A 15,683-nucleotide genomic window follows, 5' to 3' on the forward strand; every position below is an offset into this window, starting at 1 on the left:
AAATGTTGTCTTAAGTTTTGTACTTGATAAATATTAACACTTAAAATCTTTGCTCAGAGGTTTTCAGTCAGTGTCCATAAATAACGGTAACCTTGGTCAACTTGACGATGCACATGAAGCTTCATATTTGATGTAGCTTATGTTTATTCATTCATAATTCTGGCTATAATTTCCAGATTTATTCTTTTGCTTGAGGTCCTAAGTCAACTTAGATGACATATTATGACAAGAAGATCATAATCATAATTTTTGTTATATGTATTTTAATGTTATAATTATTCTTTGTCTGTTATACATATGTTTTAGTTATCACATAATCTGTTTAATTTTTATTTGGCCGAATGTGGCCACTAAGTGGCTGAAACTAGTTCCAAGACTGATGTACTGATATACTATTTTGTCAAATTATTTATTTAATTTAATGTACCTCCTTTGTCAGACTATCCATCTAAAGGTAGAGGAGTTGGTAACATTGTAGCTACTGTGATCATGAGATTCTGTTAATGTAGAATGTTCCACAACTGAAGTGGCACTTCTGAGCTTATGGTCACTCCATAATTAACAATTTCCTCTTGCCATTTTAGTGACACTGAACCATTCATGACAGTCAGTAAAATAAATGATTTAATTACTTTAGACCTTTTCAGTCAGGAATATAAGTAAGCATTTTGTGTCGTGTGGCACACCACTTTCAAGATGTTGGTGGCCAATGGGCCTTTCAGATTCCACTGCAAGTTTCTTTCACACTAGGAGCTAGAAACTTAACTTTTGATATAAAAGCCAAAGGCTGATATTTAGCCTATAGAAAGTGGAGATACATATCTTCCCTGGAACACTCGCTACATCTTCAAGAGACACTTGTAGTGGTGTCTCAACTGCATGCTAGTCGCCAACATCCTTGAAGGATGGGACTGTACAGCTAATGAGTCTGCTGCCAGACTGGTAATTCCACAACTGAGAAAGCCCAAAGAGCTTGAATATATTATATTCTCAATTAAATAATGATTCCCTGCTGGGAATTTAATTTCTTAAATTCATTTTCGTCAAACACTTAGTTCCAATTTGTAAGATGATCGATAGTATACAACATTACTTGATATATATTGTAAGTAGGTTTCTTGCAGTTGTTGTGGCCTTTAGTCTGATTTACTTAAATAATTATTTTCTTGTTCTGTAATGCTGCATGACTGATGTTTATATTATGGCCTGTTAACACTTTGGCCCATACTGTTGTGGAAGGTTTTGCTCATTTTAAAATGTAGTTATCTTTATCATTGGACTATGGTAGCAATTCACATGTCAATACACAACATGCACAGTAGGCTATTTCACATGTGCAACAGGGAGTTGTATTTGTACTGTCCTTCATCACGGTTGACAAAAAACTACAAATTTGTGACTCAGTCAAGTTCTTCTCTCCGGTACAGACATTAATTAAATATGAACGTGTCTGATTCTATTATCAAACGTGTGGCATCTATTTCTGTAACCAGTACACACAAAATATAATTTTTCAAAACAGTTGATTCGACCTGTCTTTGCAGCGAGGTCTTCAATTGATCATTACGTTTTTGGAAAGAAGGCACTGATATCTCCTAATACATATTCCATCTGAATTCAGAACAACTCAAAAGAAAGTTTTATGGAATGGAATGGTTCATTAAATTTAACGTAATTACGCCAACTTGCAAGTGATGCAAATTGAAATGTTGAGAACAAAAATGTGTAGACCTAAATTTTTGAAATTGTATAAGAAGTTAAAAATACCTCAAGATTATTCCCCTTTTCCAGACCATTTCTCCTTGTAAATGACATTAGTTAACAAAACAAATGGTTAATATTCTAGTTCTGAAGGCTAGTAGCTTGATCATTTTCTACAAAATTAAAAGGAATTAGTTGGCCACATGCCATCGAATGTGGAATAAACTAGTTGTATTTTCACTAAATGAAAGGAATCTTTAGTTGCCGTGTATATGCATAACCATTTCACTTCATGGAAATTTGTGGCTGACCATATTTAGACCATAATAAACTGTGGTAAAAGTGTGAAGCGCTCAGGATGGTTTTGTGTTAGCCTAGAGGATGCGTAATCACATCCTGTGTAATTGTAGGAATACTCTGGAACCAAAGCAGTGGCAAGGGGACTAATAATGTTGAACAGGTAGTTGTTTCAGACTTCCATATTGTTCAGAAATCATTGCATATATCTCTTGGTGTTGCATATATTGTCAACATTGTGTGAATGTTGTCTCTTGCCGTGGTGTCCTACAGTTTTGGAACAGTCCAGGTTTTGTGTGTCATTTGGTCATATTTTTAAGCTACACTAGCTGGTATACCCGTTCTTCACTTCAGTGTTCTACGTTGTATACCAAATTCTAGGATAAGTAGAGTACACGTTGTGGGTAAGATTGTATTAAATTGCATAGCTCTTAACGTTACCCAGAAATGCGACGGGGAAGTCGCCATAAGTCTTTTATCATGTGAAGACTCGGTTAGGGAATTTTCAGATAATGCCAGGCTCTCCTGCCTACTATCTGTCACAATTGAGTTGGGAAGTTTTCATTGCAATGGCAGACATATGCTCTCCATGTGCCTTTTTACATCTTCAGAAAGTCTTTGTGGTTTTCCGAACTGAAATCAACATAGATCATTACAATGACCTCGGTAGGAATGTCGCGATTAAAAGCAATGTTAGGATATGAAATACTTTTTCAAATGAAAAACCACACATTATCTCACTTCTAACGAAAAGTACTACACTGCCAGTCTAACAGTGCAAAGTTCCAGAGCTGGAATAACCGGGATGCAGGCAGCTGTGAACACTCCCTTGCCATTATTCCTTTGCTGTGCCCACTGTTAATTCCAATTAGCGCCTCAGAGTAGGGATCGAATAGCTGGAATACCATGATATAGTGTTAACCGGAAAATTTATGAACCAGATGAACGGCACTGTAAAGAATGAAGTTATCCTATTCACCAGCTACTTCCCGCCAGTGTTCGGGTAGTGTGCAGCTGTAATCTCATCTATCTTGGAGATGAGTGGCAGCAGAAGAGAGAAAGCGCATCACAACAAACAATGGTCAATATAATGTTATTCTTGATCAGTTTTAGGAACTTTCGATATTGTAGGCCTTCACATTTAGTTTTCTTCCAAATCTGTGATATTACGGCATCTAATATAAAGGGAGTCCTTCTTTCTTTCAGACTCCCTCTTGCCTCATCCTTCAAGTGATCATTCCTTTGACTTCTTGTCATTTTTATAATCATCTTTGTAATTTTCCTTGTCGATATGGACCGGAGACCATTCAAGCTTTCCACCTGAAATCAGTCGCGACAAAAACCATCACCAGTTAACACAATTGAACAATATTTCCATATTGGCGTTGATATGGACTAGGCAAAAAAAAGCGTAAATTCATGTAAGTTCATGAGTTCCCTTTTCCTAGTCGACCCCCTATGGGCGAGGGGGGCCGTATATTAACACCCACGGTATCCCTTGCCTGTTGTAAGAGGCTACTTAAAGGGGCCCCAGGGAGGCTCTGAACTTGAAAGCGTGGGTTGGGGACAACAGGGTCGTTGTTGTATCCTGGCATTGCTTCCACTTACTTCTACCAGGTATCTCGCTTCCATCTCTCCTATCTGACCTCCTTTGGTCAACTCTTGTTCCTTTCTAACCCCAACATTATTACTTCAGAGGCCTAGGGAGTCTTTCATTTTCACTCCCTTCGTGGCCCTTGTCTTTCTTAGGCCAATACCTTTTTGAAGTATCGGGCTCTTCCAATATTTTCTTTCTGAATTGTGTTATATAGAGGATTGTCTTCAGAGGGAGGAACACTAGGCAACCATGATCACCATCACTACTCTTTTCATTGCCGGTACATTGTTAGCTGTTAATTTATTGTTGCTACCTAATGTTGTTTACACCTTTGTTATCTTTCGTACGTATTTGAACTTATTAGTATAAAATGGCCCTCTGTAGGCTGTATCTAATAATTAAATAAATCAATAAATAAAAAAGAATTTAATACTCTATAACATTTTTATGCAGTATTCATCAATAGGACCACTAACACAAATATTTGAGAATTAAATTTTAGGCCTACCTCTAACCTAACATTTCACTCAGAGTGAATAAAATAATTTATAGCCTACATGAGTTATAAGCATCTCTCTTTAGGACAAAATGAGAAATGACCATTGATTCATGGTGTGGGTTACTGTAGTCACATCCTAGTTCGTGAACCATGGGCAATGTCTGAGTGGCCTAGTAAGTGGTCCTGAGAATTGGAATACAGAATGGGAGTGGGCGTCTCAGACATATTCTGAGTCATGACCCTCCTTGTGCTCGGGCGGTGAGGACTGTACAATCCCCTGGTCGTCCCTAACCTGTTACAGGAGAGGACTATGTGTAAATAAGGGTAGCATCCTGCTTCACAGCTCAGAACATTCTAAACAAGCCTCGGACCTATGGGAGTAAGGGAGTCCCACTCCCATTTGGCAGGTGAGGCACTCCTTGGAAAACACTTGGCGAATGAAATGGAATTTGATGGGCATTTACCCATTTTAATGGGGCTTATGGATGAAAGTAGAACTGGCTGAGTCAGCAAAGAGGATGCATCTGGATGTGTTAGGAGTAAATGATATTTGGGTAAGAGGAGATAACAAGGAAGAGATAGGAGATTATGAAGTGTACTTGGTGGGTGTTAAAAAGGGAAGGGCAGAGTGTGGTGCAGGGCTGTTCATCAGGAATACTATTGCATGTAACATAGTTTCTGTTAGGCACGTAAATGAGCGAATGATGTGGGTAGATTTGGCAGTTGGAGGAATTAGGATGGGAATTGCCTCGGTGTATTCACCATGTTGGGGTGCAGATGAGGATGAAGTTGACAAGATTTATGAAGCATTGAGTGACACAGTCCTGGTCAACAGCGAGGATAGAATAGTGCTAATGGGCGATTTTAATGCAAGAGTTGGAAATACAACTGAACGATTCAAAAGGGTGATTGGTAAATGTGGGGAAGATATGGAAGTGTTTGCTGGACTTCTGTGCTAGTATGGGTTTAGGAGTTACAAATAGATTCTTCAAGCAGAAGGCTACTACACTGCTATATATGGAAGGGTAGGGGTACCAATCCATAATAGACTATATCTTAACCAACTTCAAATTCAGGAAATCTGTTATGAATATACAGGTTTTCTGTGTATTTTTTGATGATGCAGACCTTTATCTGATCTGTAGTGAACTAAGCATCTCCAGGACTAGGATAGGGAAAATGAAATGTCTGCAAGTGAATAAAGGTAGAGAATCTCCAGAAAGAGGAAATTGGACAGAAGTACATTGATATGATTAGTGAGTTAACAGTGAACAGTAAACAGGTTCAGGATATAGAAAGAGAATGGGTGGAATACAGGGATTCTGTAGTAAAAATAACAAGGGAATGCCTAGGAACACTGTGTGTAAAGATGGTGGAATGATGAAGTGCGAGCAGCTTGTGAACATAAAGAGAAGGCCTATCAGAAATGGCTTCAAACAAGGGCTGATGCAGAGAATTGTACACAGATGAAAGAAACAGAGCGAAACAAGGGTAGTTGTTGAATCCAAAAAAGTCATGGGAGGATTTTGGTAATAATGTGGAAAGGCTTGGTCAAGCAGGAGGGGAATCCTTTCTGGTCAGTAATAAAGAATCTTAGGAAGGGAGGGAAAAAGGAAGTGAACAGTGTTTTGGGTAATGTAGGTGAACCCATAATAGGTCCCAGGGAATCATTAGACAGGTGTAGGGAATATTTTGAAAATTTTCTCAACGTAAAACGAAGTCTTCCTGGTGGTGTCGCGAACAACATACCTCATGGGGAGGAGGAGAGCAGTGTTGATGAAATTATGCTTGAAGAAGCGGAAAGAATGGTAAATAAACTCCAGTAATAAAGCAGCAGGAATGGATTAAATGAGACCTGAAATGGTGAAGTATAGTGGGAAGGCAGGGATGAAATGTCCTCGTAGAGTAATTAGCATGGAGTGTTGGCAAGGTACATTTAGATTGGACAAAAGCAGTAATTGCACCTTTCTATAAGAAAGGGAACAGGAACATTGCTAAAAAGTAATCACCCTTGAACAATTTCATTTTTAATAAACTAACAAAACCAATATAGAAAGGACACAAAATCAACAAAGAAAGAACCAACACATTTCCTATAACAAATGACTGTTAGAAATAGACTGCACAGCTACATACATATGTGCTACATACCAAGTAACTTTCAGATAATACAGAATACAGGAAGTACAGAACAAAACTCTATTAGTGACTCTGAACTACCGGAGGCAAACCCGAGGAACACTAAATCACAGTACATGTTAATTCCAATGTTTCTTTTTAACAAAAGGAAAAGGTCATTGCCTCCAAAATTGAAATGTGATTGCTTAGTTGAAGAGCTAAGTCATTTCAATGATTAAATGGCGAATGTGAAATTCGAGGGTATACTCCTGTGCACTAAGGAAAAATTAAATTTAAATAAAGTTTATGACTGAAAAACAAGAAGAAATAGTGCTTACCCAGAGGCCGGTATCCCATCATGGGATGGACCGCTCGCAAGGCAGGTCCGAGCCAAAAGACACAAATGCAAGCTTCGCTCCCACGAAGGAGCTAGAAGCCGGAAATGGTGCAACTACAGAGTTGACCAATCAGGCAATAGAATTTTACTCCCGACTTCCACATTTACCAATTAAATTTGTTATTCCTACCAGTTAGAGTTCTCTTAGAGATCTTTCTTTTACACAAGACTACGCAACACCACCAAAAGCGGCACGTGTAAGTACACAATGCCTCATAAGTAGATACATAATTTCAAAACATACAGCTACATGATAATTTAAACACACAATTTTTCCAAATGTAATTCTTTGTAAGTTCAAAATCCTAATTCTTCCAGAACAATAAATCAGTTTTCAAAGCAGTAAGTCCTGGGTTCAATTTTTGAAAGGACATATTTTCTACAACATAAATTTTAAAAACAAATTAATTTTCAAAATAAAATTGAAGAGGCTTCCGTCATTTCCCCACTGCTGTCCCAACTCCGGCCACAGTAATCTTTCACCTTTACATGGATCATCTGCTGAAAGGTATAAGGTAGCAGGGAGGGATTCAGTCAGGTGGAAGTGTAGTATGCGGTCTAGCCTTGGTCTTAATGGCAGATTGTGTTGAAAGCCTGCAGTCTAATATCTTGGAACTTGAAAATAGGTGCAATGAGTATGGTATGAAAATTGGCATTTCAAAGACTAAACTGATGTCGGTAGGTAAGAAACCCAAGAGAATTAAATGTCAGATTTTTGTTGCAAAGCTGGAACAGGTAGATAATTTCAAGTATTCAGGATGTGTATTCTCCCAGGATGGTAATATAGTAAGATTGAATCAAGGTGCTGTAAAACTAATGCACTGAGCTCACAGTTTGTGATCAACAGTATTGTGTAAGAAGAAAGTCAGCTCTTGGACGAAGCTATCTTTACATCAGTCTGTTTTCAGACCAACTTTGCTTTACAGGAGTGAAAGCTGGGCGGACTGAAATGTTATCCATATGTTAGAAGCAACAGATATGAAAGTAGGGAGGGGCTTGAAACAAGGAAATAAAGGCTGTAAGGAATGAACGTGATGGATGAAGCTACATGCATAGACCGGTTTTGGTGGTGGGGTCACGGGAGTTGAATGGAGGAGGATAGATTACCTAGGAGAATAATGGACTCCGTTAGGGAGGGTAAGAGAAGTAGAGGGAGACCAAGACGATGGTTAGACTCGGTTTCTAATGATTTAAAGATAGGAGGTACAGAACTAAATGCGGCCACAGCTGTAGTTGCAAATAGAGGATTGTGGCGACGTTCAGTAAATTCACAGGGGCTTGCAGACTAAATGCTGAAAGGCATAACGGTCTATAATTATGTATGTATGTAGATTGTAGTGGCTCATTCCCCGAACTTACATACCAATTTTCTTCAAATTCTCTTCAGTCATTTTCTCGCAATCCGTGTACAGACAGACAGACTTGTTACTGTGGACAGGAACTATACAGAAATACAATTCTTTTTAAATTCTAAGCAATGTACAGACAAAACTCTTATTTTATATACAGTACTCTGAAGTTCATAAAATCACAAATACGAAAAGTCCTCTCAGTTTTAATTACTGCATTGATGGGGTGAAAGTTCCTTCTGGGGATCATTGTAAGTACTTAAGTCTTAATATAAGGAAAGATCTTCATTGGGGTAATCACATAAATATGATTGTAAATAAAGGATACAGATCACTGCAGATGGTTATGAGGGTATTTAGGGGTTTTAGTAAGGATGTAAAGGAGAGGGCATATAAGTCTCTGGTAAGACCCCAACTAGGGTATGGTTCCAGTGTATGGGACCCTCGCCAGGATTACTTGATTCAAGAACTGGAAAAAATCCAAAGAAAAGCAGCTTGATTTGTTCTGGGTGATTTCTGACAAAAGAGTAGCGTTACCAAAATGTTGCAAAGTTTGGGCTGGGAAGACTTCGGAGAAAGGAGACAAGCTGCTCGACTAAGTGGTATGTTACAAACCATTATTGTCATTATTCAGTATTGAAAATGGCTATATCACTAAGTTTACACAAGGAGTAATTTATTATACCACCTATTCAATACAGTTTATTCCACTATTATGTGATCAAATGAACATAGAAATTACTATTTTCTAATACTAATTTCTATGCTCATTTGATTGATATTCTGATTGAACCAGAACACCTTGAAGGACTAGAGATAGGACATGTGCATAAGTATGTTCTGATCAAATGATTAGCATTTGAAGCGTGTTAGCCCTCAGGTTCAAGGACCCCATCGATATCTCGGCGCACCACCACCGACAGGTAAAATGTGGCTGTGGCTCTCGTCGCTATAAACCGAAGGTAATGGATGTGACTGAGCAGACGTGCAGGATGCCGTGCAGACGTATGCGAGAACCGTACTGTCAAATGAGTGGGTTTCAATCAGTCACTACTGATCGGCATTTAGGGCAGTCGCCCAGGTGGCAGATTCCCTATCTGTTGTTTTCCTAGCCTTTTCTTAAATGATTTCAAAGAAATTGGAAATTTATTGAACATCTTCCTTGGTAAGTTATTCCAATCCCTAACTCATCTTCCTATGAATGAATAATTGCCCCAATTTGTCCTCTTGAATTCCAACTTTATCTTCAAACTAGCTGATGTACTCGTGTTTCGCTACGGGATTCTCAGAGAGACTGAATTTTCAGTTAGGAAAACCACAGTCAGCATAGGCCATTACAAAAACGTCAGGCATGTAGGGATTAAAAGCAATGTTATTATATAAAATACTTGATCAAATGAAAAACTGCACATTTTCTCACTTTTAACAAAAAGTACTACATTGCCGATCGAACGGTCCAAAGTTCCAGAGCTGGATTGACCAGGCCGCAGACAGCCATGAACACTTCTGTCATTATTCCGTTAAATATGCACGTTTCTCACTCCAATCAGTGCCTCAGAGTAGGGATTGAAGAGCTGGAATGCTATTGTGTGTTACATATGAATTTCATCCATGAAAATGATGAATAGTATGGGAGATAGTATACTTCCGTTTCGGAGACCAGTTTCAATTTAAAACCTTTTTGTTTTTCCTATACTTGTCTTCACACTACTAACACAATTTTCGTACATAGCTTTTATCACTTGCACTTCCTCTCTGTTAACTTGTTTTTTTCCTCATGTGTCCCATACCAACTGTCTGGGCACACTGTCAAGGAGATTTTGTAATACATTTTTGTAGAACGAATGGATTAATTGTTGGCAATACGTGAACTTGGCGTTAATTACTAAAATAAGTCATGAAAGAGAGACAAGCATTTGTTTTCTCTGTTCCAACGTACGACCTTATGAATACCAGTCCAACACGTTTCCACTAAGCACAGCTGTCCATTATAACTATAGATATCAGGTCACCGCAGACCATGGCCGAGAAACGTGGAACGTGCCTGTCTGTAAAGACAGGTGAAGGGACCCTAAGGGGACTTCCCTTCAAGTGGCCACTAAGTGACATGAAGCAAAATACACTCTCTCAGTGAGAAATATTGAGAAATGAAAACATCTCTATGAACAGCATCCATTAGATTTATGATGAAGAGCATAAAATGTTTTTCGGCCCACCAAACTGGTATTGATACAGTAGCACACACTGTAACTTGCTCCACACATCTTGTTCAGAGGGAGAGCACCTCTTTAAGATGATATTTGCAAGGTCGGCTTTGCCCAGGTCATCCCAGGATTTCTGTAGCCCATAGGTCATCTAGGGACAGTGTGAAACACTCATTCACAGGTTGTTAAGCAACAATAATTCTGTTGGAATCAAACTGTGCATATTTGTGTACCTACAGTAGGTATTGAGGTATCCTTGTCCACAGTTGAATGAATGGGTAAAACATTACACCTCAATGATAAATTGACCAATAATTTAGTTGAGATTACACTGGTGGTTATAATTATGGCAAGTGTAATGGAGTGTACTAGTAAACCATCGGAGGATTAATATTTAATATCAACAGTTCATGTTACTCAGTGAACATCAGTAAATCAACAACCAGTACCCCTCACAATGTATTCAGATCATTTGAAATTACCAGTTTCTACCTCGAGGACTTCAAATGGTAATTGTTGGAGAATCCTCCTGGACTACAAGTAAAGAAAAATGAAGCATCACGTACTGGATGTGTATATCTGTGAGAAAGTAAAATATGTTTGGTTACATACGATTATATTCTTAAAGAAGAATCCACTGAAGAACAAATGAAAGCGAATAGTAAGGAAACATCATTTATTAACCTTTTAATAGTCACCGATGGAGTAATAAATTGCCACAATAACTTGCGTAAATACCAATGTCCAGAATCTCTAGTATATTATTTTCATCAATTACATATGCTCATTCTGCTGAAAACAATCGGAAAACTATAGTTACAATACAATCATATTAACATCACTAAGTTCAGTAACTGAATGGCCACACACAACTTTGAGAAGTCTTAGACATTTGTTACGGTACTTTTGAAGTGTTGCCTTTTTCGGTTTGTGCAATACAAATGCTGGGCTGGCTCCTTTATTTATATATATATATATATATATATATATATATATATATATATATATATAGATACGTACCTTAAACAGGACCTAAACCTTCTGGAACATTCTTCAACTACATAAAGCTTTCTGACTTTTGAATATTCTAGGTACTTCTTGAAACACTGACATGCCAAAATATTGGTGACCATTTTAGAAATTCTGTACAAATCAGGAATATTCAGGAACATTCTGAAGGAAGGGAGAACCTTCTGGAACGTTCAGAGTTACCATAGAGCAATCTGGCTATTTTAAGCAATGTGGATAATTCTGAAGAAATGTGGAATGTTCCAGAATATTCTGCACAACACTTCATTCTATATCTGCTATGTTACACAGCCAGATTTTCTAGAAACAAACTCTTAGTAAGGGGTCTTTTGGGTTACTGATATTACAAGAAACAAAAGATAATGTCCCTTAGTGCAGGCCGAGAAAGCGTTGATCTACAGAAATATTACTATGTAATTATAATTTGTAAATTGTAGAATTTCATGAATCAATAATTCAATTACTCTCAAATGGCAGTATCAGATAATTGAATTTCATGTAGTACACATTAAGTTATGAAACTGTAACACAGGATTATCTTGTAATGCATTACCAGACCTGTTACTGGTAATCTACACTCGCATTACTTCTTGGTGCAGTCCTGCTTGACACGGCTGATAATGTTGCTCTGAGGATGTCGTCTTTCTAATGAAAGATGTTTTACTGATATATCTTGTATATCACACTGCAAGTATACATTCAAGTATTTTTCTCAGAATAATTAAAGTGCTAACACTTTGGGTGAAGGACATGTTGCTATATACCCTAACTAACCAATTTTATGTAATTCATCATCTAGCAGAGTTTCCTGCCACTGGCCGGCACTGTTTGGGATACAATCCTCTCCATCCTATTAACAAAGCCTTGCAAACCCTTGGACTTTTGGTCAAGCAGCAATGAAGTATAAAATCAGGCTGATAGCAATATTTTAAGCTCTGTTTCAGATGTGCTGGAGAAGCATCAGTAAGGGAGAAGTTGTGAAGAGTGGCTTCGCTAGGCATCATCCGTTGAAGAGGAAGAAATCGTCATGATGGGATAGGTGAGTCTCTCTCAACTATGTCACACTTCGTTCCAAAGGGAGGATTGTAATTTTAAAAAGTTACATAGCACTGTTCATATCTAGACACTGGTGTTCCTTTTAGTTCAGAAAAGTAGCATTGAAAATAATTTACCTTTTGAGAGAAATATTTAAAAGTAGTTGTAGTTTGGTAAACACACATATTAAGAGTTCTGTGAATCTCTCTCCTTACAGATTGTCCTGAAGGCAGCATTTATTCTGCAGCCATATTAAGCTGTCCTCAGAGAAAACACTGACTATGAACTGGTGACTGTGTTGGTAAGTTTTGGACTCTGTCCATGTTGTCATTTATATTCTGTATGAAGTATTGGGATTGCTTTGGTTCTGCTTTCAGGCTGGGATATGGCTAATTTCTGATATTTTACAAATGAAATGTTTCCATTTCTTGCAAGGTATTTGTGTAAGTAGCTTTGAACTCTATCTTCCTTTCGAGCAGAAATATTTGATACTAGTAGTCTGGTAAAGGTACTGTAGATATTGAGTGTTCTGTGAATCTGTCTTTTAGATTGCCCTGAAGGCAGCGTTTATTCCATGTTGAGCTGTCCTCACGACCTCTTGAGTTTTTTAATTTTCATAACTGCCTCCCAATGGAGGTTGCTCCAAATGACTTGGAATAGCCACAATACAGTATTAATTGGACTTTGAATTACGTAAGTTTGAATTAAATGAGTTTCTGTGTAAGAGAAAAAAATGAAAATCAACAGCCTGTTTCCAGTCATTTGACCGTGTCAGGAATATATAGGTGTTGTGCGACAGTTCCTTACATTGACAGTATTGTGTATGGAGGTGTAAGTAAATATTTATCGACAAAAATGTGTGTGTAACCTCAGCGTTCTCTTCATTCAGCAATGTTAAGCTGCAATACACGAGTTAGAGGTAATACATTCATACCCTATTTGTTTACAGATATGTGAAAACTTGAAAATGGCTCATTGCTGTAGTATCGACTATCAGTGGAATTATAACACAGAATGTGAAAATACAGGGACCATTTATTTACCGATAGATGAAAGCCGCCGTAGGGTATGGCTTCGTCACATGTCGATGGATTTTTCTAAAGTGAAAAAGCCATTACTAACTTACACTATGCATGAAACATTTTATGAGTCGTACATAATTAAAGTAGATAGGGGTACGGTTAAAGGACGATTGAAAGAGTTCACTAGAATAATTCTGAAACCTACTGAAAATGCTGTGCACTCCTACATGAAGCCTTTTAAAACCTAAGAGGCACTAGGCCGATGAAACAGGGGCTATTCCCAAACTACGGAGGTGACTCGTATAAGAAAAATTTAAGACATTGCCGAAAGGAAGAAAACCAGTTTTAAAACGTAGTCACCTAAAACTAGTATGAAGGGAAGCTTGGGAGGGTAAAGCACTCTCTATCCCCGAATTACAGTTAAAGATATTTGAAGTTTTACAAAAACGATGGGAGATTGCTATGTAATAAACATGTAAAGGTTTCGGACCTTCCCCGCGGATTAAACTGCTGAGCTAGGAAGAAATAAAGATGTTAAGTGGCCATTACCTTGTCGAAGAGCTGCTGTCGGATGAGAGGCGCTTCCCGCCTCCTGCTACACTTCCATGCACTATGCTAGATGTTGTTTGAGTGGCCCAGAGACAAGACAATCAGCAGTTTTATACCCTCGTGGAAGATTAGAGACCTTTCATGAATTATCAAGCCACACCCTCTTTCTTTATTGGTCCATCTTGAAAATACACTCAAAGTTGAAGAAGAAATATGATTGGTCAAAAATTTATTACAGAAATTCTGGATTGCTCAGTTCAAAACACTTTACAATGGCGAAAAATGAAAGTATCCTCCTATTCAATACATCATATATTCCGTCATTAGACGGAGTAAACAAGTTCAAACATGTTTCGGCTCGTTTGAGCCATCTTCAGTGAAAAAATTAGGGGGGTTGGAATAATTTACATAATATGAGTTGAAAAAATGCTAAAAAACGTAATGAAAGCGCAAATGAAAAAACAAACAAAAGAGAGCTTAGACAGAAACAAAATAGCACAAATATACAATATTTACATCAATATGTAGAGCAAAAAACAACTTATTGTGACAAAATTCAGTGAAACAGGTGTTAATTTGAAATAATAATTGATACTAAATTGATACTAAATGATGCATCATTTGTTTTCTCATTCCCTTGTTTCTTAGGTTAACACAGTTTTTAGTATCAATTATTATTTCAAATTAACACCTGTTTCACTGAATTTTGTCACAATAAGTTGTTTTTTGCTCTACATATTGATGTAAATATTGTATATTTGTGCTATTTTGTTTCCGTCTAAGCTCTCTTTTGTTTGTTTTTTCATTTGCGCTTTCATTATGTTTTTTAGCATTTTTTCAACTCATATTATGTAAATTATTCCAACCCCCCTAATTTTTTCACTGAAGATGGCTCAAACGAGCCGAAACATGTCTGAACTTGTTTACTCCGTCTAATGACGGAATATATGATGTATTGAATAGGAGGATACTTTCATTTTTCGCCATTGTAAAGTGAAAACCGTCAATACGGAATGATTCTAATATCTTGTAATAATAATAATCAGTTCAAAACAGGCGGAAAGAAAAGATGAATATGGCCAACCCACAAATGAAAGAACGAAATTTAGTATAGAGAGAACTTATGAACACAAAATTTCTTCAAATAAAGTTCTTCCACTTCGCACCAGGGTGCATGGTCATAGTTTTTTATTAGAGACATCTATAAGAAGAATGTCCACACTTCTTGATCAATGGAAAACAAAACAAGTTGAAATCCACACAGTATTGACAACTTCGTAATCACAAAATTTACTCTAGTGACATCTTCTGAGAAACGAATGAGTTGATTCAGTTTTTAAAGTTCAGAGTGCAATATTGAAAACTTGCGGCGTAGAGGTGTACCTCCCGGTACAGTATATATATTTATATTGTGCTCCCATAGTGCACGCTCTTGTTGGAATATGCGAGACCTGGGACTGTGTTAAGGTGAGTCATGTGGTGTGTATTGGCAGGTCGTGTGAATGTTTTGAATGAATGCTGGTGTCTGAACAAAGTGAAAGATGGGCTATCGATTAGTTTATTTAAATTTAAATTTTAATTTTTTAATCTTGTTTCTGTACTTTTTTTTCTTTTCTTGGTACAACTTTATTTCGCCATGTCTTTGCTTTGGGTTCGGCCTAGCCGCCTGTCGGCCATGTCTATATTCTTATTTTCTAATCGTCACGCATGCCTGTAATCCTTTGTTGTTTTATATCTCTGGACCAGAGATGTTGTACTCAGTGCCTTGTTGATACCTTCCTTTAATTTCTTGTGTTTTTATGTTGATCTCTCTGGACGTGTGGGCTTGACATTCTTTCGTGAGTGGAAGAGTTCTATTGTTGTTGCGCGGATAGCGAAAGGAAAGA

At 37.6% G+C, this 15,683-nt stretch overlaps 1 protein-coding gene across 1 annotated transcript in view; it reads left to right on the top strand.

The window, feature by feature from the left end:
* Positions 1-15,683, top strand: part of LOC136885461 (uncharacterized) — a 273,832-nt gene that overhangs the window by 151,640 nt on the left and 106,509 nt on the right. Inside the window, exons 5-6 of the mRNA XM_068230446.1 lie at positions 12,136-12,230; positions 12,444-12,527. The gene's annotated coding sequence lies outside the window, so the exon portion shown is untranslated. The remainder of the gene's footprint in view (positions 1-12,135; positions 12,231-12,443; positions 12,528-15,683) is intronic.

Source organism: Anabrus simplex, chromosome 14, assembly GCF_040414725.1.
Source record: "Anabrus simplex isolate iqAnaSimp1 chromosome 14, ASM4041472v1, whole genome shotgun sequence".
In the NCBI taxonomy this organism is placed as follows: domain Eukaryota; kingdom Metazoa; phylum Arthropoda; class Insecta; order Orthoptera; family Tettigoniidae; genus Anabrus; species Anabrus simplex.